The 26,558-nt window shown below is 41.9% G+C and overlaps 1 pseudogene; it reads left to right on the forward strand.

The window, feature by feature from the left end:
• Window positions 1-9,572: 9,572 nt before the first annotated feature.
• LOC100476619 lies at window positions 9,573-14,054 on the forward strand (annotated as a pseudogene).
• The last annotated feature ends 12,504 nt before the right edge of the window (window positions 14,055-26,558 follow it).

Below are 26,558 nucleotides of genomic sequence, written 5' to 3' on the forward strand. Positions count from 1 at the left end.
CTTTTAGCCTTTCCATCTAAATAAGCCCCGCATTTCTTCCCTGTGCCACATTTATTTAAAATTAAACAGCCTTCCTTTGAATTGTCTAAATGCTTCTTAGCACTTTCTCTTTCATGCACACATACAGTCCGTTCGCTTCCTGCTTGCCCTGCTTTTGCAAAGTAAGGGTCACAGGCGAGTGCACTCTTAGCCTTTGTCTGTTGACTTTCACCCCTATGGGTAATTCAGAGTCTTGGAGTGGCACCCTCTTCTTCCTCCTGTAAACTGCGACCCGGTAACAAGACAGTTGGTGCCCACCCTAGGCTTCTGATGGGCTGTCCTGGCGTCACCCTAGTACAGGAGAGTCCATGGAAACCAAGGTCACGTGCACATGATGTGAAGGCTCCTAGCTCTAGCCACAAGTGTCCTGGGTGTCCTCTGACATGTGGTTGGATCCAGGCCAGCTACTTAGCTTTTGAATGCCTGAATTCTCACATCTGTAACATTAAGATAATGCCGACTTTCATTTCAGCTTCTGGGAATAGAATTAAACTGTATATGGACATTGATGTTCCTATAGTAACAGTCACGTAAGGGATCTAGCCTGCCGCCAGAGCAATACATTATTTATGATAAGTACTTGTAAAAACTCTTCACTGTCACTGTAATAAAAGATTCTTACAGGAAATCCTGGGGATATACTTTCACATTAATTTGCATTCATTATCTCAGGGAGAGTTCACCCAGCTCCCAACTACCTAATTCTAAATTCTCAGAATAAAATCAATTAGCACATGCTGGAGCTGCTGAATTCAAAAGCAGAACAGAGTGCTCCTGTGGTCCTTCTAAAGGGAAGGAAGGGACTGACTTCCTGGGGCTATTTATTAAAACCAGGGAGGAGTCCGTGGGTGTGGCTTGTCTGGGGAGAGATGGCTCCAGTTTGCCGACTGCGTGAAGAAAACAGGAATGTTAGATAGCTCTACAAAAAAACAAATTTGTGGTCGGATTATTATTGTGGTTACTATTATTTGGGGGAAAATTTAAATATACAATAAAATACAAAAAAATGTAATAATAATCACTCATCATCATTCAGAGATAAGCAATACTAACATTTTGGTTTGTAGCTTTCCTGTCTCTCTTATTCTCTCTCTCTCTTTCTCTTTTTTTTTTTTTTTTTTTTTTTTTTATCCTTTTTTTTTTTTTTTTAAAGATTTTTATTTATTTTTTCGACAGAGATAGAGACAGCCAGCGAGAGAGGGAACACAAGCAGGGGGAGTGGGAGAGGAAGAAGCAGGCTCATAGCAGAGGAGCCTGATGTGGGGCTCAAACCCATAACGCCGGGATCACGCCCTGAGCCGAAGGCAGACGCTTAACCGCTGTGCCACCCAGGCGCCCCTCTCTTTCTCTTTTTAAGATTTATTTATTGGCGCGCCTGGGTGGCTCAGTCAGTTAAGTGTCTGACTTCTGCACAGTCGTGATCTTGGGGTCCTGGGATCAGCCCCTCATCCGGCTCCCTGCTTAGTGGGGATTCTGCTTGTCCCTCTCCCTCTGCCCCTCCCCCTGCTCGTGCTCCATCTCCCTCCCCCCGGCCCCCCATAAATAAACTTATTTGTTTGAGAGAGAGGGAGGGAGAGAATGGGGGAGGGGCAGAGGGTAAGAATCTTCAAGCAGACTCCCTGGGAGCCCCATATGGGGCTCAATCTAAGGACCCCAGAGATCACCACTTGAGCTGAAACCAAGACTCAGACACTTAACTGACTGAGCCACCTAGGTGCCCCTCTTTCCATACTTATATTTTTCTAAATATTGTTTTGTAACCTGCTCTTTATATTTGTGAACATTTTCCAAGTTATTAAACGTTCTTTTCAGAACATAATTGGCTGAATATGCCCCATAAGGATGTATCACTTTATTTAACCAACTCACAATTAGTAAACATTTAGCTTGTATCCTGACTTGTCTCTTAATTAAAATTGATTCCTGTATCAACGTGAAATCTCATGTTAATTTAGCTGACAGATTTAGACCTATATTTTGATCCATCCGTAATACTTCCATTGCTAACAACACTCGCTTCCTTCCCAGTGATTTTGCTATTAGCCCATAGTGCAAATACACCCAAGTTCCCCTTCAAAAACAAATTGCTGTGAAAGCCTCAGGAGAGGGCGCTTGTCTGATTTTTGTTTTTCCATATTCTTTGGTCCTTGCATATGGTTCTTTTGCCTAAAGCATTATTTTTATCTTAATTTTATTGAAAATATCTTTTTTAATTCTACAACAGTGAACTACAACAGTGATCTTCATTTTAATTTTAAATTCATCCTTATTATCTTCTTTTGAGAATATGATTTGACTTGTTTTTTTAACGAAGCCTCTATTCTTTCACCCAAATCTCAAACTTTTTAATACCTGGATTCTTTTAAAAATTCATTGAGGGGCACCTGGGTGGCTCAGTTATTAAGCGTCTGCCTTTGGCTCAGGGCGTGATCCCAGAGTCCCGGGATTGAGCCCCGTGTGGGGCTCCTTGCTCCTCTGGGAGCCTGCTTCTTCCTCTCCCACTCCTGCTGCTTGTGTTCCCTCTCTCGCTGGCTCTCTCTCTCTCTCGGTCAAATAAATAAATAAAATATTAAAAAAAAATTCATTGAGCTTTTGGTTATGTGAGTTATATCTATTGCTATTTGCCATATTAGAAACTAAAATTGAGAAATTTAAAAAATACTTAATATTTCAAAGTAACAATAGAAACCTATAACCTATTAACATAAATATATATTTTATAACAGATAGCAGTATTTTGCAAAGGAAAAACACATTCAGCGGGAGAAACGGCATTGTTTTACATCTCGCCAATCTCTATGATGTCTGGCCTAACAAAAGGCAGTTGGATTCAACAATCTGCTTATACATTGACACCAATTGCAACGTGTTGTTTTGTTGAAGTACGCAGATGAAGAAGACCCTGCCTCACACAGATACGTGGTAGGGAAAGGAAGGACCTGACATCACTCTCCAAAAGATCTCTGGGTTCACAGCGATCCTCTGTCTACACTTTGAGAATCACCGACGTAAGTGCTGGTCCTTCTTTTTATAATACAGTTTCCTTTTTGTAAACATATGGTGATAATAATAGTACTTCAGAGTATTCTGGAATTATAACACGAAAACCACTACAGTGGCAGGCAGAAATCTACACCTGTTCATAAAATAGGAAAACTCTTTCTCTGGGGCATTTGGGAGACATGTAGCCATCCAAAGTAACATGGTTACTAAAGCAATTGATATTTCCAATAGATATGTAGGTTTCACATTTCTCCACTGCAACCAAAAACTAAGAATTTTCTAAAGAAAGTTTTGAAGTTTCTTATGTGGTTTTGGTAAAGAAACATCTTTTTTTCAGGAGTAAGATACGACTTCTGGCTCACTTTCAAAGTGGAGATATATTTCTCTGAAACCCATTGCATAGTTATCTTGGCATTCTTTGATCTATAAAATGTACTCATGTGTCTCGTTTTAGCTTAGGTCAAGGGTGGAACTAATCCCTATTGGACATTTTTAAAGGCAGAACGTAAGTTTCTCATGGCAGACCTCATAATGGGTTCTGTGCACTGCAACCAATCCAATATGAGCTAGAATGATGGTAATACATACACTGCAGTGAGCTTGATTGCATGTACTCCGTGCAGCTGAAATGTGGGGATAATTCACAGGGCCATTTTACAACAGGGCGCGTTCTGTTTAATACGACGCAGTGACTCAGCTTGGGAAGGTGGGACCTGGGGGACAGGATGGCACAGAACCCTCTGTCCTTTATCTCCACCCCAGAGGTCAAGCGGATGGTCTACAACCCCCACCCTCTGGAGAGAACCACACTCGAGTCCCACGGTTGCTCTTGAGGGCCAGGCATGGGTGGGGAACAGATGTTTTCCTCTGATCTGCCGCAAATATGGATTGTATCTCAACATAGCATGTCATGGTGGTTGAGGAGTAGTTGCAGACTGGATTTCAGAGAACGTGAGTTCAGCATTTGGCAAATGGAGATAATGGGCTGGGTGAGGACAAAGTGAGAAAGGATAAGAAATGTTTTGAAAACACATTAGGTGCAAAAATTGTTATTATTGTTCTTAAACAAGTAAATAGTAAGCCTCGTAAACTGTCCTAGTGTGAGGAGCTGAGGTGAATAGGGACACACCAGGCCTGAGGGGGGTTCTTTGCTTTTTCTTCTAGCAGGTCAGGGAAAAAAACATGCTGGATCCTTCCCATATCTTCTTGTTTTGCTAATCCTCTCTGTAGAGCTCCTGAAGGGAATACTGGCTAAAAAGCCACTGTTGATCCCTGACCCCTCCCTTAAGTCACAAATGAAAGGGACAGTCTGGTAGTGAATATTTTTATTTCCCTAAATAATGTGGTCACTTGTTCTGCTGCGCAAAACTGATCGGAGCCTTCATTATCAATGACTTTACTTTTCAAGTCTTTTCTACTTCTTTGATATCTGAAAGTAGTTGATAAAATCATGGAATATACTCGTTGTGAGAATATATCAAATACTTCAGTGTGCTCGTGCAGTGTTTTAAAAATCCTCTATTAGTTATTTTTCTCAGTTTAAAGTAAGCAGAGCCTTGGCACTGAAATAATTTTGGAATTTAGATATTGGTTCTTGAATGAAACCTTAACTGCTTTGTGTTGAATTAGACTTCAATTGCTCCACTTAAAAAAGGTCACCTAAATTTGGAAAAGACAACTGATTCTAATTGTGACAATCTCACGCTTGCTGAATTTTCTCGGAAAGGTTAAATTACTTTTTTCCATTTACTAAGGAACATTTCTGCATACTTCCACCACAACGGCACACCAAAAAATCCTGGGGTTCTAAAGAAATAAGGCAACCATACCCTAATGGATTAGGCTTTGATTCCTTGTGACAGCAGCGTTATCAGCTTGCCGTATGCAGATATTTTAAACTACATGCACCAAATTTACTTTGTTGCAATAATGGAACTCTGTGTCTCGTGGGTCTCTTAGAGGTGTTGTGAGCTGAACAGGAAAATGTCTACAAAACACTTAGAGTTTCTAGAAATAGCCGGGTCATAAATTGAAGTGACTATTTCTAGAGAGCCAGGGTAGGATAAACTGAGTGACTGAGGGAGAGGGTTCAATAGGAATCAAGGCGGAAAGAAAAGACAAATACCAGATGATTTCACTCATGTGTGAAATTTTCTTTTGAAGATTTTATTTGTCAGAGAGAGAGAGAGAGCACAAGTAGGGAGAGCATCAGGCTCCCCACTCGACTCAGGGCTCCATCCCATGACCCTGGGATCATGACCTGAGCTGAAGGCAGACGCTTAACTGACTGAGCCACCCAGGTGCCCCTAGAGACTCTTAATGTCTGAGAACAAACTAAGGGTTGATGGGGGGAGTTGGGTGGGGGATGGGCTAGACGGGTGATGGGTATTAAGGTGGGGCACTTGTTGTGATGAGCACTGGATATTGTATGTAAATGATGAATCCCGAATTCTACTCCTGAAACCCATATTGCATTGTATATTAACTAACTGGAATTTGAATAAAAATTTTTTTAAAAATAGGAGTCAAGGTGGAGGAACTGGAAAGAAGGAGCTCCCAGGACCTGGCCCTGGGGGTGCAGAGGCTTCTTCAGCTGCCATGTTTCCTACGTCAGTAGGAAGCTACTAAGCTGCACACAAATGTTCGGTTCCATGGAAAATGGAAGTCTGTTCTAAGGCTCATGGCTGAGCCTAGAAGGAAGCTCCAGTTTCCTGTGAACTATGTCAACTTAGCTTATATACAAATATTGAGCAAAATAAGAAAAATATTTTAGTCAAATAACATGTCCCATAAACCACTGTCCAAGCATAAACTGGATTATTATTACTATTATTGTTTGTGCTCCTGACAATACATAAATAGCCAGGGATTTTTTGCTACTTTATTAAGATATAATTGACGTATGCTGTTATATGTTTAAGGTGTGTGGCATGATGATTTGATATACGTATGAATTGCAAGATGGTTACCATAGTAAAGTTGGTTAACATCCCCATCATCTCACATGTTACCTTTATTTCCCTCGTTTCATTGAGATATAATTGATGTACGTCACTGTAGAAGTTTAAGATATACAACATATTGACTCAACACACATATATTGCGAAACGATCACCACAGTAAGTTTAGTTAACATTCATCTCTTCATATAGTGACAAAACAATTTTTTTTTCTCTGTGATGAGAACTTTCAGGATCTGCTGTCTTAGCAACTTTCTAATATACCATACAGCATTGTTAACTGTAGTCATCATGTCGCACATTACCTGCTCGGTCCTTAGTTCATCTTATAACTGAAACTTCGTACCTATTGACCACCTTCATCCATTCCCCCTGCCCACCTGACCATTTTGTGTGTGTGTGGTGAGAATGCTCAAGATCTGCTCTTTAGCAGCTTTGAAGTATACAGCACAGCATATATTATTTTATATGTGATATATGTATATGTGCATATATACTATATATTGTTAACAGATTTTTTTAAAAGCGGGTCTCACTTTCATTTTTGTGAACTCCCTCACATATCTGAGTGATGATTTCAAATACTATGAAATTATTGCAGTGCTTACAATGTGCTTTTGCATTACAGGAAAGTAATAGCCTGAGCTATCATGTTCTGGTAGGTGTCTCTGAAAGGAAAGGCGTGACCACGTTCAAGTTTAGAATTAGGGAAAGAGGGGCAAAGATAGGAAGGGCTCCCAGAGTTACCACCCCCATAGCTGCTGCTGCAGCCGCTCTGATAAAGACAGAAGGAAACAAGGCAGCTGGAGATCTTGGACCTTGAAGCCCTTGATCTACCAGTGAAAGCGAAAAATAGCAGTGCTGAAGAATTTATCAGCGTATAGTTTCTTAAGAACCGTTGAACAGGGCTCTGGAAGATGAACTGGCTTCTGTTTTGCAGTGTTTCTAACAAAAAGGGTTGCTCTCCTGTTTTAGATACAATGACCACACTCAGAATTTAGACTATCTCATAGACATATCTTTCCAAAGCCTCTAGGATATGAGTCATTGTATCAGAATCATGAGCAAAAAACAACTTAGTTGTGGAGGACTTGCAGAAAAATGACATTTTATCTGCAAGTCTAGCTAACACACTAATTCCTTTAAAGGACTGGTCCTAGGATTCTTTACTGTTCCGTTAATGGTGAGGGTGTTCCCAGGACAGAGGGACCCAGAATTTCCCACATGGCCCAAGAAAAGCTGGCTAGAGATTTTTCCCTCTTCTGTTTTCTCCTTACCCCCTTACTCAGTAGCCCTATTCTCTATTACACTGCTTTCAAGAAACAATCTGATCAATTCCTTTCTCCAAAGAGTCAGAAAAGAAAATAAACCAAGGTTTGGTGTGTTTTCTTTCTCAGGAGTATCCTCATTAGGAAACTAAGGGATGAAACTCTGTAGAATTGCAAGCATCAGCTGGCCCAGTAGGAAGGAATTTTGGTGGGGGCGGGGGTAGCAGGGAGAACATTGTCTACCCTACCTAGTTGTCTCTCTGCCTTTAGCAGGGGAAGCCCCAGTGGATTCCCACTAACGTGGTAGATGGCCCATTTATGGCCCTTCAGAAATATTACTTGTCTATATGTATGTCAGGGAAAATGGCTGAGTGGAGGAGGCATTTCCTCCTGTCCTGTCTGGCATGGCACTGCCTCAAGAGTTGGGCCCGATGTGACTTTACAACAGGTATACAAGTTTCCAAGCTGAAGCCCATTTTGGTGAGGGTGGAGACATCATACCCAAAATAGGAGCCAGGTGCTGGGAAGGGTCACTGTCTTTTCTCAGGATGATTTTTATAAAGAAAGCAAGGGGAAATTTTTATTACACAGTTGCAATCGATTATGGCAAGAAATACCAAAGCAACATTAGGTATGAAACTGTCCTTCCTTTTATCCAGGAAACACAAATCTCTCTTAATTAGTAATGGTCCCTCCTTGTATGTCATGGACTTATTTGTCCCACTTTGTATACTTGTTAAGCTTGTGGATTAATGTCATAGGGAGCCTCATCCAAACCAGGGAGCAATCTGCACAACTCTTTCTCTGTTTCCCTGAAAAGTCTACCCATCACGGACACCTAATCTTTGTGTCGATATCAATCCCACTCTGTAAAGGACACTTTGGGTACTTCAGGTTGAAAAATTAAAAGTCACATTGTTTTTGATGGAATGTGGTCTACCATAAGTGCCATTAGAGACATATCAACAGAGTTTTGGGGATAGAAATGAGGAAACAATCAATTCCAACCAGGGAAGGAAATTACATTGGCAGGAGTAATGATAGTAGCAGCTATGTATTCACTCTCTGGTTAGGACCCATCTGTACACCAGTACTTAATCCTGAGACATAAATGTTCTATTTCAAAGGGGGTGAAGTATAGGACATGTTAGTTCTGTGCCAGTGTCACCATTGATTAAATATCAGACTTTCATGAAGGCATTTACTAATCTTATTTGTCTCACCTTCTTCACCTGCATAATGAGGCTGTTGATACTTGCACATCACAAATTTCATAGGGGATACTTCAAAGGAGAACAAATGCATAGATGGACCACTCTATTTCCTGATGAACAGCCGTAAGCAGCAGTAAGGTGTTGCTCTGTGCTTCGACATTGCCATTATGTCTTGGCATTGATTGCGTATGTTGAAATACATTTCATAAGCAGTTCTGGAGGTGAATTTAGGCTTTCTGAAACACTGGCATATTTTTAGTAATTTCAAATGGAAAGGTTCAAGTAAGCTTAATTAAGTAGGCTCTGGTATGTTCAGCCATGTTCAGCATGCAGAAAACAACTTGGGTTGGGAATGCCAGGCTAGAGGGAGGGGTACAAAGATGAAGTTGACCGGTTCTCTGCCCCCAAGGCCCTTCCAACCTGGTAGGGGAGACAGTTGTTTAACCAACATTCCAGCACCACGAGAGACTTAAGAATAAAAATATTGGATTGGCAAGAAGGGAGTATAAATGTTAAGTGTAACAACTAAAGAAGGAAATCACAACCAACAGTCACAAGAACAATAATCATAGCTAATAATTGCTAGAGAGCCTTTTACATTCAAGACACACTAAAAAAAATCACATTTACTTCCCTCCAAAAATATCTATGAAATAATTATTATCCTTATTTTATAGAAGTGGAAACTGAGGCTTAGGTAAAATGATTTGTGCAAGATGACATGCTGGAAGGGTGGAACCAAGATTGAGAGGTTAAAATCCATGTTCTTGCTGCTCCTCCACCACACATCTTGGTAACAGTGTCATTCTAAAAAACATGTTATAGTGACGTCCAAACAAATTTGAGCCTTTTTTTTTTAAGATTTTATTTATTTGTTTGAGAGAGAGAGAGAGAGTGAGAGAACATGCAAGAACAGGGGGGAGGGGCAGAGGGAGAAGCAGGCTCCAAGGAGCCTGGGATCATGACCTGAGGTGAACACAGATGCTTAATTGACTGAGCCACCCAGGTGCCCCCAATTTTGAGTCTTTTAGGCAGTTTCCCTGATAGCAGCCATGACTCTCTGATACGTACATGGCCATTCAAAGACCATGGAGGTGGAAATATGGGAGCCCTGCACACCAGCAGGTGAGAGTCCTTGTAGAAAACTACTCCCTAGTCTTTGGGGCTTGTGTGAACCTGGTCACCTGATCTAGTAAGCAGAGAACAGGGATTTTTTTTTCTTTTCTTTTGAAAGGATTTGGGAGTGGGGAAATAATCCCATCCAAACATTTGCAAGGGCAAGCCAGCTAACACTTACACACACAAATGACTTGCATTTCATACTTTCCTTACTGGAACATTTTCCTTCCAACATCTCTTAGAAAACTCTTCCTAGAAAACAAATAGGCACAGGAATCTTTACACTATTTTAAATGACTATATTTTCTAAGATACATATTCTAAATGAAGGATCTTTCTTGATCACTGAATTTATTATATAAAAATTCTTATAAAGGTATAAAAATCACAGGGGCACCTGGCTGGCTCAGTCGGTAGAACATTTGACCCTTGATCTCGGGATCATGAGTTCAAGCACCACGTTGGGTGTAGAGTTCACTTAAAAAAAATTATATAACCATTTAGCTATGTTTCTTTCTTTCTTCTTTTTTTAATCAATGCTTTTATTGAATACAGGGAAAATTACATGACCACTGGAAGGGGTTTGGGTCTATGCTGCGTTTATAGTATGCAAAGTGAACTGAAAATCTGTTATAATTTCTTTGTTTTTTAATTTTTATTTATTTTATTTTATTTTTTAAACTCCACTAAAATTAATGTACAGAGTTATATTAGTTTCAGGTGTACAATATACTGAATGAACAATTCTATACGTTACTCAGTGCTCATCATCACGATAAATGGACTCTTAATCTCCTTCACCTATTTCACCATCCTCCTACCCACCTCCCCTCTGGTAACCACCAGTTTGTTCTCTAATTTAAAAGTCTATTTTTGAGGGGTACCTGGGTGGCTAAGTCGGTGAAGCGTCTGCCTTCAGCTCAGGTCATGATCCCAGGGTCCTGGGATGGAGCCCTGCATTGGGCTCCCTGCTCAGTGGGGAGCCTGCTTCTCCCTCTCCTTCTGCCTGCCACTCCTCCTGCTTGTGCTCTATCAAATAAATAAATAAATAATCTTTTTTTTTAAAGTCTGTTTTTTGGTTTGTCTCTTTTTTCCTTTGTTTTGTTTCTTAAATTCCACATATGAATGCAATCATATGGTACATGACACGATAATTTTCACCTTTTTTTTTTCTTTAAAGATTTTATCTATTTGAGAGAGAGAGAGCATGAGCAGGAGGAGGGGCAGAGCAGGCTCCCCACTGAGCAGGGAGCCCAACTGGGGGCTCAATCCCAGGACCCTGAGATCATGACCTGAGCCGAAGGCAGACACTTAATCAATTGAGCCACCAGGCTCCCTGATAATTTACATCTTTATGTGAAAAACCTTAAAGAACAGTATATTCTGATTTTATTATTTTAGAATCTGAAAGCAAGAAAAGTGACTGATCTGTGGAATGACATTTTAGAAACTTTAGCACAAATTAAACAGGAAGTTGTATCTAAGGTATGATCCTGCTGTGATCAGCACAATGCCTACATCTGTGTTGGCTGAATAGCCCACTGTTGGTCTGTTGAAACCCCCAAGTACAGAAGACGCAACCTCTGTTTTTCCCAGTGTGTCAGTAGCCTGAGCTCTTATTGAGGGCACGGTCACCAGAGAAGCGTTCCAAGATGGCAGCCATAGTTATAAAGAATGATAAAGATTCTACCGTGTTACCAATTTTTAAAGTTCTCTGTAGCCCTTGCAATGGAATTCAAATTGTGCCAGTCATCTTTTATTAGTCAGTCCCATGGGATTTTTATTGTTATTTTGAACAAGATCTATTTTTGTTTAATTCTATGGGAACCACACATAGTTTGTGCTTTTGCCAGAAATTTATTTTCCAATGAGTACTACTCAAATCTAAAAAAGTACATTCTGCATTTTTATGCTGGGACATAGTAGGGGTGAGTTCAATCAGGAACGCCATTTAAAATTGTACAATGCAGCCTGGACTTTTTTTGTTATTCTAATATTCTGGTAACTACAAGTGAATATGGATTTTGTTTATTGTCTTTCAAAGTGAACCATTGTAAATGAAAACATCTTTTAAAAAAAAGTCATTGACTTTTTTTGATTTTACAATGGTGTGGCTTATTTATTGACTTACAGCATTGATTTGTGTAACTGCTCAATGTGTTTATTCATGCACAGAGATAAACATTATATTAACTCTGATAACCAGAAAATCAATATCACATGTCTTTTCACAACAGAAAAAAGGAAACGATTTTCTTACCTAACTTTTGGTGCATATCTATGGAAATCTTGAGCTTATTTCCAGAAGTGGGAAGACAGTTTTGTTCTATGGCACTAAGTTTCAGAGTATGAATATTAAGACTATATCTCTTTGACCTGAGAATAGCAGAATATTTTCACTAGTAATAAAGCTTAACTCCCAGGACTACAAGAACCAAAAAAGGCAATCTTATTACAACATAGGAACTTCAAGTGCCTTAGACCCTCAGGGATCTGTAGATGTTATATTCTATTCAGTGCAATAACACGATCTTTGAGGAAAACAGATATCTAAGCAAAATCTATAGGAAATGATAAATCCGTACTAAGGCTTAAAGAAATAATAAAACTAACAAAGCTTCTACAAAGACTGTTTTCAGGGCATCAAGGAGAAAACTGAGGGGATTTTTAGTAAATGTCATTTATTCTCTTGTCAAAAAAGAGAATAAAGCCGTCTCCCTCGCCCGGTGCTTTGTGTTCCCCCATGGTGCTGCCACCCCTGTCCACCTCCACCCACCGCAGTGGAAGAGGAGATCGCCGCTCTCAACATTGACCCTGGCTCCGACGTGTGCAAGGCGGGCTTTGCTGGGAATGATGCCCCCCGGGCATCCATCATCGGGCAGCCCCGACACCCAGGTGTGCTGGTGGGTGTGGGCGACGAGGACCAGAGCAAGCGGGGCATCCTGACCTTCAAGTACCCCATTGAGCATGGCATTGTCACCAACCGGGACAATGTGGAGAAGATCTGGCACTGCACCTTCTACAATGAGCTGCGTGTGGCCCCCAAGGAGCACCCCATGCTGCTGACCGAGGCCCCCCCGAACCCCAAGGCCAACCATGAGATGACTCAGATCATGTTCAAGACCTTCAACACCCCAGCCATGTACGTTACCATCCAGACTGTGTTGTCCCTATATGCCTCTGGCAGCACGCACCACTGCTATTGTCATGGACTCTGGGGACAGGGTCACCCACACTGCGCATCTACGAGGGGTACCCCCTGACCCCATGCCATCTTGCATCTGGACCTGGCTGGCCAGGACCTGACGGACTAGCTCATGAAGATCCTCATGGAACATGGCTACAGTTTCACCACCACCACTGAGCGCGAAATCGTGCGTGACCTCAAGGAGAAGCTCTGCTAGGTCGCCCTGGACTCTGAGTAGGAGATGGCCGCAGCCAAGTCCTCCTCCTCCCGGGAGAAGAGCTACGAGCTGTTGGACAAGCAGGTGATCACCATTGGCTGCTAGCAGTTCCATTGCCCGGAGGCACTCCTCCAGCCTTCCTTCCTCAGGTATGGAGACCACCTTCAATTCCATCATGAAGTGTGACGTCGACATCTGGAAGGAACTCTATGCTCACACGGTGCTGTCTGGCGGGACCACCATGTACCCTGGCATCGCCGACAGGATGCAGAAGGAGATCACAGCTCTGGCATCCAGCATGATGAAGACCAAGATCATCGCTTCTGAACGCAAGTCCTCTGTGTGGATCGGGGGCTCCATCCCGGCCTCGCTGTCCACCTTCCAGCAGATGTGGATTAGCCAGCAGGAGTATGATGCGTAGGACCCCTCCATTGTCCACCGCAAATTCTTCCAAATGGACTGTGAGCAGATGTGCAGCATTTGCTGCGTGAGTGAATTCCCAAGTATAAATTTGCCTGGGTAAATATATACACATCATGCTAGCCTCGAGAGACTGGAATAAGCCTTTGAAAAGAAATTTGTCCTTGAAGCTTGGATCTGGTATCAGCACTGGATTGTAGAACTTGTTGCTGATCTTGACTTTGTATCTAAGTCAACTGTTCCCTTGGTATATCTTTAATACCCTGTACATACCTTTGATTTAAACCCTTGGCACCTCCCACTCGGTCACTTCGTGGCTGAGGTTAAGAACGTGTTTATGGAAGAGAAATCCATTGATTGGAGCGTCTCCAAGACCGTGGGGTTCTCGACCTGTGCAGGATATTAATGTGTAAGAGCTGCCTATCCCAGGGTTTCTCTAGAGGACGGCAGGAGTCCTGAACCAGTTGCCATTTCTGTCTTGCTGGACCTTGGGAAGATCTGAGCCTTAGGACCCACTTTGCTTTCTTACCCAATGTTTTCCTGCCAGAACACCTTAGGCTGTTAATTGCCTTGAGTTGGAAAATGGTTTGCATTTACAACTGTAAATTTATTCATCCTTTTAATTTATGTAAGGTTTTTGCACACAATTCTCAATTCTTCAAGAGATGACAACAAATTGTGGTTTTCTACTGTCATGTGAGAACATTAGGCTCCAGCAACACGTCATTGTGTGAGGAAAATAAAGTGCTGCAGTTAAAAGAGAAAGAAAGAAAAAAGAAAAGAAAAGAAAAGAAAAGAAAAGAAAAGAAAAGAAAAGAAAAGAAAAGAAAAGAAAAGAAAAGCAGGTTTGTTCGATTGATTTGGTTGTGGCTTGTTTTTTTTGTAGACACAGAAACCATGGAAGACTATAGGACTTAAACTAGTCATGAAAGTAATTATTTGCCCAAATATCTAAGGCATGAAATTAAACTTTATGTCTTGTTTTGCCTTTCAAATGGATAGAGATTTTTAAAACATACTTCTGCATCTATAGAAAATGATAAAAGTAAAATTTAAATGACCTGTAATTCCATTGGCTAGACAACGCGGTTGACATTTAAAAATAATTTTAAAGTAATACAAGTACATGTTTTTAAAAGTTCCAATAGGGGCGCCTGGGTGGCACAGCGGTTAAGCATCTGCCTTCGGCTCAGGGCGTGATCCCGGCGTTATGGGATCGAGTCCCACATCAGGCTCCTCCACTATGAGCCTGCTTCTTCCTCTCCCACTCCCCCTGCTTGTGTTCCCTCTCTCACTGGCTGTCTCTATTTCTGTCAAATAAATAAATAAAATCTTTTAAAAAAAATTCCGATAGTACTGAGAGGTTTAAATGAAACACAAACGTGTTCCTCCCCTCCCCAACCCCCCAACCACTTGCCTATTTCCACCAAGCTGCAGTTGTTAACAATTGCTTGTGAATCTTTCCAGAAAAGGAAATATATCTTTATACACCAAGAGATATGCACGTGTGTGTGTATATATAAAATTAAGATTTTGGGGGTGCATGGGTGGCTCAGTCAGTTAAGCATTTGACTCTTGATTTCAGCTCAGCTTATGATCTCAGAGTCCTGAGATTGAGCCCCTCATTGGGCTCTGTGCTCAGTGTGGCGTCTGCTTGGGATTCTCTCCCTCTCCCTCTTCTCCTCCCTTTCCTCTCTTTCAGTAGAAAAAAAAATACTTTTTTTTTCACAAAAAGCTTATGTCATTCCATATGCATTGAATTTTCCATTTAATAATATATTTTAGATCTTATATCAGCACACATAGAACTCTCACATTATTTTAACAGTTGTGTAATAGTTCTTTATGGTGTACTATAAGTATTCAACCAGTCCCCTGTTGATTCCAATTTAAGTTATACTTTATTTTTCTGAATATATATATAAAGGCTTGACAGTTGAATAGCTGATGAAGAGATGTCTACATTTTTTTTTATAGATATTGTCTAATTTGTGGAATCAGTTTTCTCCTCCTCCAACACTTGAGAGTTAACTATTTCTCTAGCACCAGTAAATTTTTCACCCAATGAAACTCAGTTTATAGTATTTCGCTTTTATTCTTTGTTAAATGGACAGACATTTTCCTAATGAAAAGACAGAATGTACTTGCTCTTAGAGTATACGGTGTCTTAGCCCAGTGATATATGTGGACTTACAAAGGAGAAAGGAAATATTTAAATTTAATAAGATTGGATTGGCAAATGTGGCTAGCACCAAGTAAACTTCATAGACTGGGAAATTTTAGGAAAGTTTATAAAGAGTAGATTAAATTGATAACTCTCATGTTCAAAAGATGGTATGTAGCTGGGAAGATGGAAGAATGGCAAGTTGTTTAATGGGTAAGGTTTCAATTTTGCAAAGTGAAAAGAATTCTGGATATGAGTTCCACAATGTGAGTGTACGTACCGCCGTTGAATGGTACATTTCAAAATGGTTCCAATAAGATGAATGGATAAAGATGTGGTATATATATACAATGGAATATTACTCAGCCATCAAAAAATTGAAAGCTTGCCATTTGCAACGACGTGGATGGAACTAGAGGGTATTATGCTAAGCAAAATATGTCAATCAGAGATGATTATATGATCTCACTCATATGTGGAATTTAAGAAACAAAACAGGATCATAGGGGAAGAGAGGAAAAAATAAAACAAGATGAAATCAGAGAGAGAGACAAACTGTAAGAGACTCTTTATCATAGGAAACAAACTGAGGTTTGCTGGAGGAGAGGTGGGTGGGGGGATCGGGTAACTGGGTGATGGACATTAAGGAGGGCATGTAATGTTATGAGCACTGGATATTATATAAGCCTGATGAATCACTGACCTCTACCTCTGAAACCAATAATACATTATATGTTAATTAACTGAATTTAAATTTAAAAATGATTGCAATAGTGCCTTTTATATTGTGTGTATTTTACCACAATTAAAAAGAAAGATAACAAGCAAAATTGTGCTCTGTAGAGAAAGAGGCCAATTACCTAAAATGTAATTTCAAGAGCCTAAGGGAAGAGCCAGTACCAGAAATTCAGTCAAATCCCTTCAGGGGCCAATTAATGTCATTACACAATCAGATAAGGTCCCGAGTGCAAAGATCCCTGGTATGGGACTCAGATGTAATCGAAGGCACACATGACTAATATCAGCAGCATAATCACCCCTACTCTGCTATGAAATGGTTGCCTGCTGTCCCTGATGACTACCAGACATTTCTCCAACTGGAAAAGTACCTGTTCTCTGGGACCTAATCAAATGTACCTGCAAATGCACCTGCATTCATTGTCTCCAGCGCTAATGACCAGATTTGGCACCTGGAGTCGAAGATAACACATGACCACAGAGAAGAGGAAGACCACAGTGAACCCCAATGGCTCAGGTCCTTGTTGGACATACACCATTGTTTCAAACACTCTATAATATTTTTATTTGTCATTGCTCACAGTTACCTTGTGAGAGAAACCAAAATCACAGGGAGAGTGAAGAACCAAAGCCAGAGAAAATCATGACTTTTGTTCACAACGACTTGCAGTCCCAGGTCCTGATTACCAGAGCAGAGAAATCACTGTTATAAAAATGAAATGCATTTATCTTGGAAAGGTGACTCACAGCGCATGTTAAGGAATTATCTAACTAGAGTGTTCCACAAACTTAATAAGCCCATTTCTCAACTATTCAATTGAAGTTGAACTGTTGCTAGCTGGCATTCATACCTTCTATCTTAGCACAGAGCCGAGGTTCTCAACTTTGGCAGCACTTTAAAATCACCTCGCAGGAGCTGATAAAAGTCTGGTGCCCTGGGGTCATCCAGACCAATTAATCAGAATTTCTTCAGTGGGTTTCTAGGTGATTTCGACCTGCAGCTAGGGCCGAAATCTCTTCTGCTACACAATAAATCTAGTCCCCTGGGCTTTGTTAATAGGGCTCTTTATCCCAAGCTAATCATTTTTCTTGCTTTGCCCTGAGACATGTCCAAGATCTTCACATATTACTCTCGGTGAGTGGCTCCAAAAATGACCGCATAATCCAATGAAGTCCTGACCAAGGTTAAACACAGTGGAAAGATTACATCATGGTTTCTCCATGCCATGCTTTTGGTAATAACTCCTGGAGGTGTGCTTTAAAAAGTAACAATACAATGTGGCACCTGGGTGGCTCAGTTGGTTAAGTGTCTGCTTTCAGCTCAGGTCATGATCCCAGGGTCCTGGGATCGAGCCTCTCTTTTGGCTCCCTGCTCAGCAGGGAGCCTGCTTCTCCCTCTCCTGTTCCCCCTGCTTGTGCACTCTCTCTCTCTCTTCAAATAAATAAATAAAATCTTTAAAAAAAATAACAATACAATATTCAACATGATCAATATCAAAATGTAACAGTAGGGTTGTTCTGCTGGGTCACTATAAACCTGAGAATGAAAAATTAGCCCCCTGAAGGGTGCATTTGTATTTACCTTTTGAAGTTTTGTCCTTACTAAACTTTACCATGAAATTTTAAAATTTTTATTCTTTTAGAGAGCAAGCGTGCATGCAGTGTGCAGTGGGGGAGGGGCAGAGGGAAACGAAGAGAGAGAATCTTAGGCAAGCTCCACACCCAGCATGGAGCCCAATGTGGGGCTTGCTCTCAGGACCCTGAGACCATGACCTGAGCTGAAATCAAGAGTCAGACGTTTAACCGACTGACGTTTAACGCCCCCCCCGGATTATTTTTGACTGTGGTTCTTACCTTAATGTCACTGGCAAATGATGGGCACTTGTCTGTTCTGTTATTCAGGTTGCTGAAAGAAATAAGAATTATTCTGATGGTCAGGAGGTATCGCATACATTTGTACATTCTCTTTCCCCATGCTCACCTTAAACTCTGTATGCCTGTTTGAATCATCATAGCCCAGAATGGGGCTGTCACAGTCAACATTGTGGAGCGGAAAGGGAACAAATGGGCTTTGGGATGAAATAAACCTAGTTCATACTCCTAGCCCCACTTCTTACTAGCTGTGTGACCTTCAGCAATACCCTAATTTTATAGAGCCTCATTTTTTTCCCCCTCTGGGAATGTGCAGCTCCAATACTTCCCCCAAAGGGGTATTTTGGCAATGATGACATGAAACACACCAATGTTTAACACATTGGTTGACAGATAGGTGCTCAAGATAAGGTTTTTTTTTTCTTTCATGTAATTTAGATAACATGAACAGCTAAGGGCATAAATATGGGTGTTCTTCTAACTTAATCCACTCGGAGAAATTATGGGAAAGGAAAAATAATTGCAATGTGTTGGACTAACCCTCAGAAGGTGACTCAACCAAGGGTGACTGGGTTAACTCTAGCATCAGGTGAAGGTGGGCAGGAAGCAGTGGGTGCTGGGTGGGAGCTAAGGCCACGGCCCAGAATGAGGCACGGGGTGAAGCCAAGGAGACGAAGCAGAGCCAAGGAGAGGCAAGGTCCAGTACTCAAAGGCAGCAGGGAGTCCACACTGAGCGATAGCCGACCCTCAGAGAACCTGGAAGAAGCCTAAACGGTAAAGGTAAAGGGTCGGCCTCAAGGAAGAGATCTAGAACCCAAAAGTCCGCATCAAGAGAGATGGCCTGGGTGGACCTGGGCAAGGTGGGGCTCCAGAGCTGCAAGGCGCCAGGCTGGGGTCACCCAGCAAATAGCCTACAATCTCCTATAGCACTCTTATCTTTTCATATAAGCCTCCTTGTCAAAGTCTCTCCCTCTGTTAGGCTTTCTCGGGTGGGTATAAATGTATTCTTCTATAATTAGGCACTATACTAAGAAGAGCAGGCTAAATGATGTACCTCCAAAATCTTGGTGACTTAACACAATCTAAGTCCATTTTAGACTCAGCCCGAGCTGAGTCTATGGGGGTGGGGAGGGAGGGGACCTGCTTCATGCCTCCTTTGATCTGGTGGTGCTGCCATTCCCCAACAGGGATTCTTTTTTTTTTTTTTTTAAAGATTTTATTTATTTATTCGACAGAGATAGAGACAACCAGCGAGAGAGGGAACACAAGCAGGGGGAGTGGGAGAGGAAGATGCAGGCTCATAGCGGAGGAGCCTGATGTGGGGCTTGATCCCATAGCGCCGGAATCACGCCCTGAGCCGAAGGCAGACGCTTAACGACTGTGCCACCCAGGTGCCCCTCCCCAACAGGGATTCTTAACGTTGGTTCCTAAGATCCTTTTTTTTACATTTTTAGCACCAGCTTGTTAAGGAAGTGCAAGCTACTTCCTACTCCCCTACCAGCTGCCTCCTTAAGTCTTTTGATTCCCTCCTTCCTGTCAACATGCTCATTAACAAATTCGGAAAATGTGGCTTTGACTGAGTAAATTGACAAACAGGTGCCAAACCTGGGCTGAATAGCAAACAAAAGTGGTGATGTTTCCTTAGGATTGGTTCTGAGTTCAGTATTCTTATTTCCTTTGGGAGTTTGTTTGTGTGAGCAAGAAGTAGCTCATTATATTTCTAAAACACATTTTCAGCATGAGAAGAGATAGGCCCTTAAATTGGAATGGTTTTGATTTAGTTGGAGAAATGACCAGAGACCGTCCATAGAAATGAAACTCATCCACGAAATGAGAAAGAACCTCTTGGAATCTCAGTTTCCCTTTAGTGAAGGAAGTGGACTAGACAGTCCCCAGGGTTCCTTCTAGTCTTAGTCGTTAGGTCGAAGATGAAGAAAAACTTCATGAATATCATAGTCAAAGCTGAAAAATATCTAGTAGTTTTTAGTGGTTTATGTCTATGTTATTAAAGTGAAGCAGTTGTGAAAGAAAAATTGTACTGATAAAAAATGTAGGGGCGCCTGGGTGGCTCAGTCGGTTGAGCATCCGACTTTGCTCAGGTCATGCTCTCAGGGTCTTGGAATCGATCCCTGCATCAGGCTGCATGCTCCCTGGAGAGTGTGCTTGTCTCTCTGCCCTTCCCCCCACTTGTGTGCACACCCGTGTGCTCTCTCTCTCTCATAATAGATTAGTAAAATCTTTTAAAAATGTAGTGGGTGTGTGGGTTAGCATTCTTAGTTGCAAGCAAGAGAAATTCTGACTGATTTAAGCAAAAAAGCAATTTATTGAAAGGGTCTTGGGGGTAAGTCACAGAAACTCCAGGAAGGCCAAGCTCTTAACCCAGGTGAGAATCAGAGCCCAAATCATACCAAGACACATGATTGGGACATGTCTGCTGTTCCCGCTAAGTGCTGAAGGTCCTGTGGGCCCCCTAGGGTACTGATGAATTCTTGACCGGTCCAGCTTCTTTGCTCCACTCATTCCAGATTTAAAGCCTCAGGCAGGAGCATCTGATTAGCCATCATTCATTTACGTATCTGAACCCAAACTTCCAGTGATGGTGAAATCGAAGATCAGACTGGTTCACCCTGACCTGTGTAATGGGGGAAACTCCCCCAAACACTGGCAAGGGCTCCTTCCAATTCCATACAGATTTTCACTTCATCTAGCATACTGAGGATCATCTTATCAGTCCAGAGGCAGGAAGAGAGAGGGGGATTGATTTTTTTTTCTAGGACTCCTTGCATTCTTCTACAAGTGAGGAGGTAGACCGCTCTCTTTAGAGTTTTGCCTCCTAAAAAGTACAGAACTGAAGAACACAAGCTTCTTGATGCGTTCAAAATGAACAGTCCAATAGGTATAGGGAGACTAGATTAAGTTCCTCAAGGATAGGTATCATGCATGTTTCTATTAGTTTTGGTAGCCCAGCTTCTGAACCGCCTTCCTACGTTGGGAAATTCTAACTTATGTGCTTTACTGTGATGGACAGATGGCTAGCACCTGACAAGTTGAAAATTCGAGATGTTTCCCCTTTCACTTTCCCTTGCGGCCAAGTCTTGGGCGTGTGATACAGGCACACCAGCAGATGTGCCTGCCCCAGGCCTTGAACTGGGAATGGGAGATACAGAGGAGGGGATGGTGAAGAAGGCTCTCTGGCGGGGGGGGGGGGGGGGNGCAGTAGAGGCAGGGATGCTGATGACACTGCAGGTGCCGTGGGCCAGTGGTGTTAGCCCTACAGGTGTCCAGTGTTTGGTGCTGGTCAGGAGGTAACCTCTCCAGACCCGTTCTGTAGTGTGATGCAGGGTGGTAGTCTTGGCTGCATAACCACGATCCTGGCTGTCCAGTCGTCTTGGAGACTTTGTGATACTCAGTGTTTTCTTTACTAGTCTTTTTCTCTGAAATAAACTAGTGTAGGTTTCTGTTGTTGGCAACTAAGAACTCTGATATATACCCAGTGCCTGGTATACAGTGGAAGCACTGTAAGTCTTTGTTACAGGTTGGCAAGAAGGAGGAAAGGAGGGAAAGAAGAAAGGATGGAAGATGAGAGGGAAAGGAAGGTAAAAGAAGGGAAGGAGGGAGGGAAAAAGGAATAGAGTATATGATTTGGAAGCTAATCTTTTTATCATAATTTGTAACTTTCAGAGGTCTGGGAGTCACCCCAAGTGAAGAAGAGAGGGTACCTGGAGAAAGTTTATGGGTAGGTCACAGGACAGGGGAAAATGGAGATTTATTTCGAGAAGGTCAAAGGAATGAGTATGATTTGGCCTTAAGAAAAGTTTCAGGGACAGAGAACAAGTGTTTTTATTGTTATATAGGTTCTGTGGCATTTATCAGAGACCCAAACTAACTAACTTAAACAAGGTAGAAATGTATTTCTCTCTCATGTTACAGTCAAGAAGTAGATGGTCCTGGGGCACCTGGGTCCACTCCTGGAGGCGTGATTTAAAAAATAACAATATAATGGGGCTCCCGGGTGGCTCAGTCGGTTAAACATCTGCCTTCAGCTCAGATCATGATCTGAGGTTCCTGGGATTGAGTCCTGCCTCCGGCTGCCCACTCAGCATGGAGTCAGCTTGAGATTCTCTCTCTCCCTCTCCTTCTGCCTGTCCCACTCATGCTGTCTCTCTCTCTCTCTCAAATAAATAAATAAAAACTTAAAAAAAAAAAAAAAGAAGTAGATGGTCCCAGAGATCGTATAGAGGTTTTGCTCCATGAAGTCATTCAGGGATCCAAGTTTCTTCCATCTTATTGTTCTGTGATACTTAGGATATTGCCCTTGTCCACATGGTGAATATGGCGCACAATCACACGACACCCACAGTGCAGGCAGCAGGAGGAGCAACGATGGGCATGCACCTTCTGTTAAGACACATCCCAGAGCTGACCATATCATTTCCCGTGTTATGAAGTTGGTCAGCTCTTAGTAACATGGCCATACTGAACCATAAGGGAAACTGACCAATGCAGGCTTTATATTCAAAGTCCATGTGAATGTCTGCCAGTCAAGGGTTCTAACATTATAGAGGAGGAGAAAAATATTAGACAACAACCAATACTGAAGCAATCTCTGCTTCAACAAATAGCAGGTTAAAACTTCAGCATATGGGATCAGATGAAAATCACAGAATTTTCGAGGGTTGCTGAACACAGTTATTTTGCATGTGAGAAATGCCTGCCGATGTCTTAAAATGGGACAGTTGTCATTTGTAATGAAATAGGTCGAGAAAAGGGACAGCTCATGCTCAGCCCCAGCCCAATGTCTATATTCAGAAACGTCAAAGGGTACAAAACAGCACTGACTGAAAGTTTAAAGGTCTTTCTCGGGGCAGATTGCTACAGCTGGAGTTGTAGGCTTGGCAGAATGCACCGTGCTGTCCAAACGCTCCTCTGGGTCATTGTAGAAAATGCAATGGCCCCTAAGGAGGTCAGAGAGGCCTCGGGCCTAGAGGGGACCCAGCAAATATCAACGGAAATTTACAGATGACAAATACAAGGGCAAATTGGGTGCAAGTTCAAAGCTGTGGAAATATCGTGGGGAGATAGAGGGCACATGTACGTCTGAATTATCTTGCAACACACTACTCGGGGCAAAGAGTAATGGGGCTCTAAGCCACTGGTGGCAAGGGCAGAGGGCAGCGTCCAGAGAATGACAGCTGGCTCCCAACCCCTAGGGCCCCTGCTGCCCAGCTGGCAGGCTCTCACTGACCCTTCTGAAGCACACTTTCTACAGCAATGCTTGGACTGTCTCCACTACTGTAAATGCCTCAAAAGCTCTTTATAGGCATTCTCTTTGAAAAGCTTTGAAAAGCTCAATGAAGTTCTTTGAGATACGGGCAGCCATCTCTCCTGTCTGCACAGAGGAGGCCCACCTGAGATGGGAGGTGATGCAGCCAACCCACAGAAGAAAGAACGGGGCTGGAGAGGAGAAGCAGAGATGAAGGCCTGGCGACTGGGAGCCTTGGGGGCTGGCAAGCCCTCACCTTCCCAGTTATGGAAGCCAAAAGAGCCTCTGTGTTTGCTTAGGGTGGTTTGAACTGAGTTGTCCTTGTAGCTGAAAACTCATGGCTAAGATGCCCTTTATAGTGTGTTTGTCCTTCTTCCACTCCTTCCCTGCCTTTGACCCCTTTCTTTCCAGACCCTTGAGTGGATTGGCACTGCCAGACTCCTATACCGTGGGACCTACCTCTCTCTTCCTGGCTCGGGAGTTTTCCACCTCTAGCTAATTTTCCTAGTTTCCTTTGCCGGGTTCACCAACTGTGACCTAAAATTCTTATTTCTTCATTTCCTCCTGAGTCTCTCCTCATGGCCATTCCCCCACTTTTTTTTTTTTTTAATCACCTCAGATAACTTCTCTGTTTTCCTTTGAGCAGATGTATCAAGCTCAGTTTTTTCTCTTTTGCTTTTCTGTGTCTTTGCAGCTGGTACCCTTATGTCTTTCTTCTCTTCTGGCCTTAATCTTGGGACGTCATATACATGTGTTCCTTTTTGACACAGAGATCACATACCGACCATCCTGCACCCTGACTGCCTGTTTTTGTTTTGTTTTGTTACCATATTAAACACTGCTTTGTTATGTTTCATACCCCGAACACTTCCAGATTACACATTTCACTCTGATGGTTTATTGATGCCTCATTTCTGGCTTCCCCCGTATCAAGCAAGAGTATTAGTCCTAAATGAAAACCACTGGCAAATATTTCGTTCTTTTCACACCAGCAGGCCAGCAGTTCTGTTTCTCACTTATTCCTTTTTGGCTTTTTTTTTTTTTTTTTTTTTTTTTTTTTTTTATTTATTTATTTGGGAGAGGGGGAGAAAGAGAGAAAGACACACAGAGAGAGAGGGACAAGCAGATTCTGCACTGAGCACAGAGTCAGCCAGGAGATTCGATCTCATGACCTTGAGATCATGGCTCGAGCCTGAATCAAGAGCCAGATGCTTAACCGACTGAGGCACCCAGGCACCCCTCTTACTTATTCCTTCAATTCAAGCCTCAGACTAGCCCCTTTCTCCAGGGCTGTTAAACCTTTTTAAATCTTTTAAATAAATTTAAAGGCAAGTCACAAAGAGCTTGCTTAGATTACCAGTCCAATTGATAAATGTGGAAGGAATAAAGAATGTGACGAACACCACAGTAATAAGTGTTGCAGGTAAGAACCATGCTGAAAATCATGGGCAAAGTATAATGAGAAACAGGAAAATTGCATAGTGTCAAAGAATCTCCCTATAAGAAATATATTGATTACGAGGGGGAAAATTATATGCAAATAATTAATCATGGAACACTACATCAAAACATAAAGATATACTGTATGGTGACTATCATAACATAATAAAAATTTTATATAAAAAATGAGGGGGAAAATTATAAATTTACACTAGAGAAAACTAGAAGACATCGCCTTCACCAAGTGATCAAGGTTAGCATCACCACCAATAAGACACAGCAACATCATATAACCATCGTACAATGCATGAGATTTTTACAATATTCTTTCCAAGATGTTCTTGCCAAAAATGTATAACCTCAATGTAATCATGAGATACCAGAAAAACCCAAATCGAGGAACATTCCGTAGAATAACTAACCAATATTCCCAGAATCACATTCCCAAATAAATGATTTACTTAAAATTCTAAGTGTCAAGGTCACGATAAGGAAAGACTGAGGAAATGTTACAGATTAGAGGAGACTAATGACACCAGACAACTGAATGCACTTGACCCTGACTTGGATCCTAGACAAGAAAAGGACAGTAGAGGGCAAATGGTGAAATCTGAGTAATCTGCAGATTAAGTAATGTTATTGTTGATGTTAGTTTTCTTTTTCCTAACTGTGTGTGTTTTTTTTTAAATGAGCTATAATTGACATATAACATTATATTAGTTTCAGGTGTGTAATATAATGATTTGATAACGTATTTGTCACAGAATGATCACCATGATAAATCTAGTTAACATCCATCACTGCACATACTTAAAATTTTTTCTTATGATGAGAACTTTTAAGATCTCTCTCAGCAACTTTGAAATACGCATTACAATATTAACTATAGTCACTATGTTAATTTTCTAATTTAGACAATTTAGATTTACCATCTGGGTTATAGCCTAGTCATCAGGGTTTTAAAGTTGCTCGAGGGGCACCTGGATGGCTCAGTCAGTTAGGTGTCTGTCTTCGGCCCAGGTCATGATCCCAGGGTTGGTCTGCTTCTCCTTCTCCCTCTGCCCTTCCCCCCAGTGTTGTGCTTTCTCTCTCTTGCTCTCTCTCTGTCTCAAATAAATAAAAATCTTTAAAAAAATAAAAAAATAAGTTGCTCAAATGTTTCTAATGTGCAAAATTTGAGAACCGCTGATCTAACTCTATCATAAGGAGGGAAGTCTTCCATATTAGTAATGGCTTAGGGACCAGCTGCAGCTTATGCCACTAGCCCTTGTGTATAAGTCCTTGCAAAGATTGCAACCAGCCATGACCATGACTGGGACTCTGAAGGATTGGACTTCTGACAGATGGGACACCTGTGGATCAGAGAGGATCCAGGTGTGGACCATGGCCCACATCCCCATTCCCCGTGCCCACCTCCTACTCCAGCCACTGCTGCATTGACCAGTTTCCTGTGGGCTTTGATGGGACTTGTACAGATGCACTTGAGCCTGTGCTGTGAACCTCTCACTTTTGGCCTGAGGTTTTGCTGATACTGAGGTAGGGGACACCTACCTATAGGACGCCACCCTGGGCTTATTCATGTACAGCCCAGAAAAGTGAGTAAGTTAATGACAGTTCCCCATGTTATCCCCTCAGTAGACAGTTTGGGGGTGCC

This window comes from Ailuropoda melanoleuca, chromosome 1 (genome assembly GCF_002007445.2).
Source record: "Ailuropoda melanoleuca isolate Jingjing chromosome 1, ASM200744v2, whole genome shotgun sequence".
In the NCBI taxonomy this organism is placed as follows: domain Eukaryota; kingdom Metazoa; phylum Chordata; class Mammalia; order Carnivora; family Ursidae; genus Ailuropoda; species Ailuropoda melanoleuca.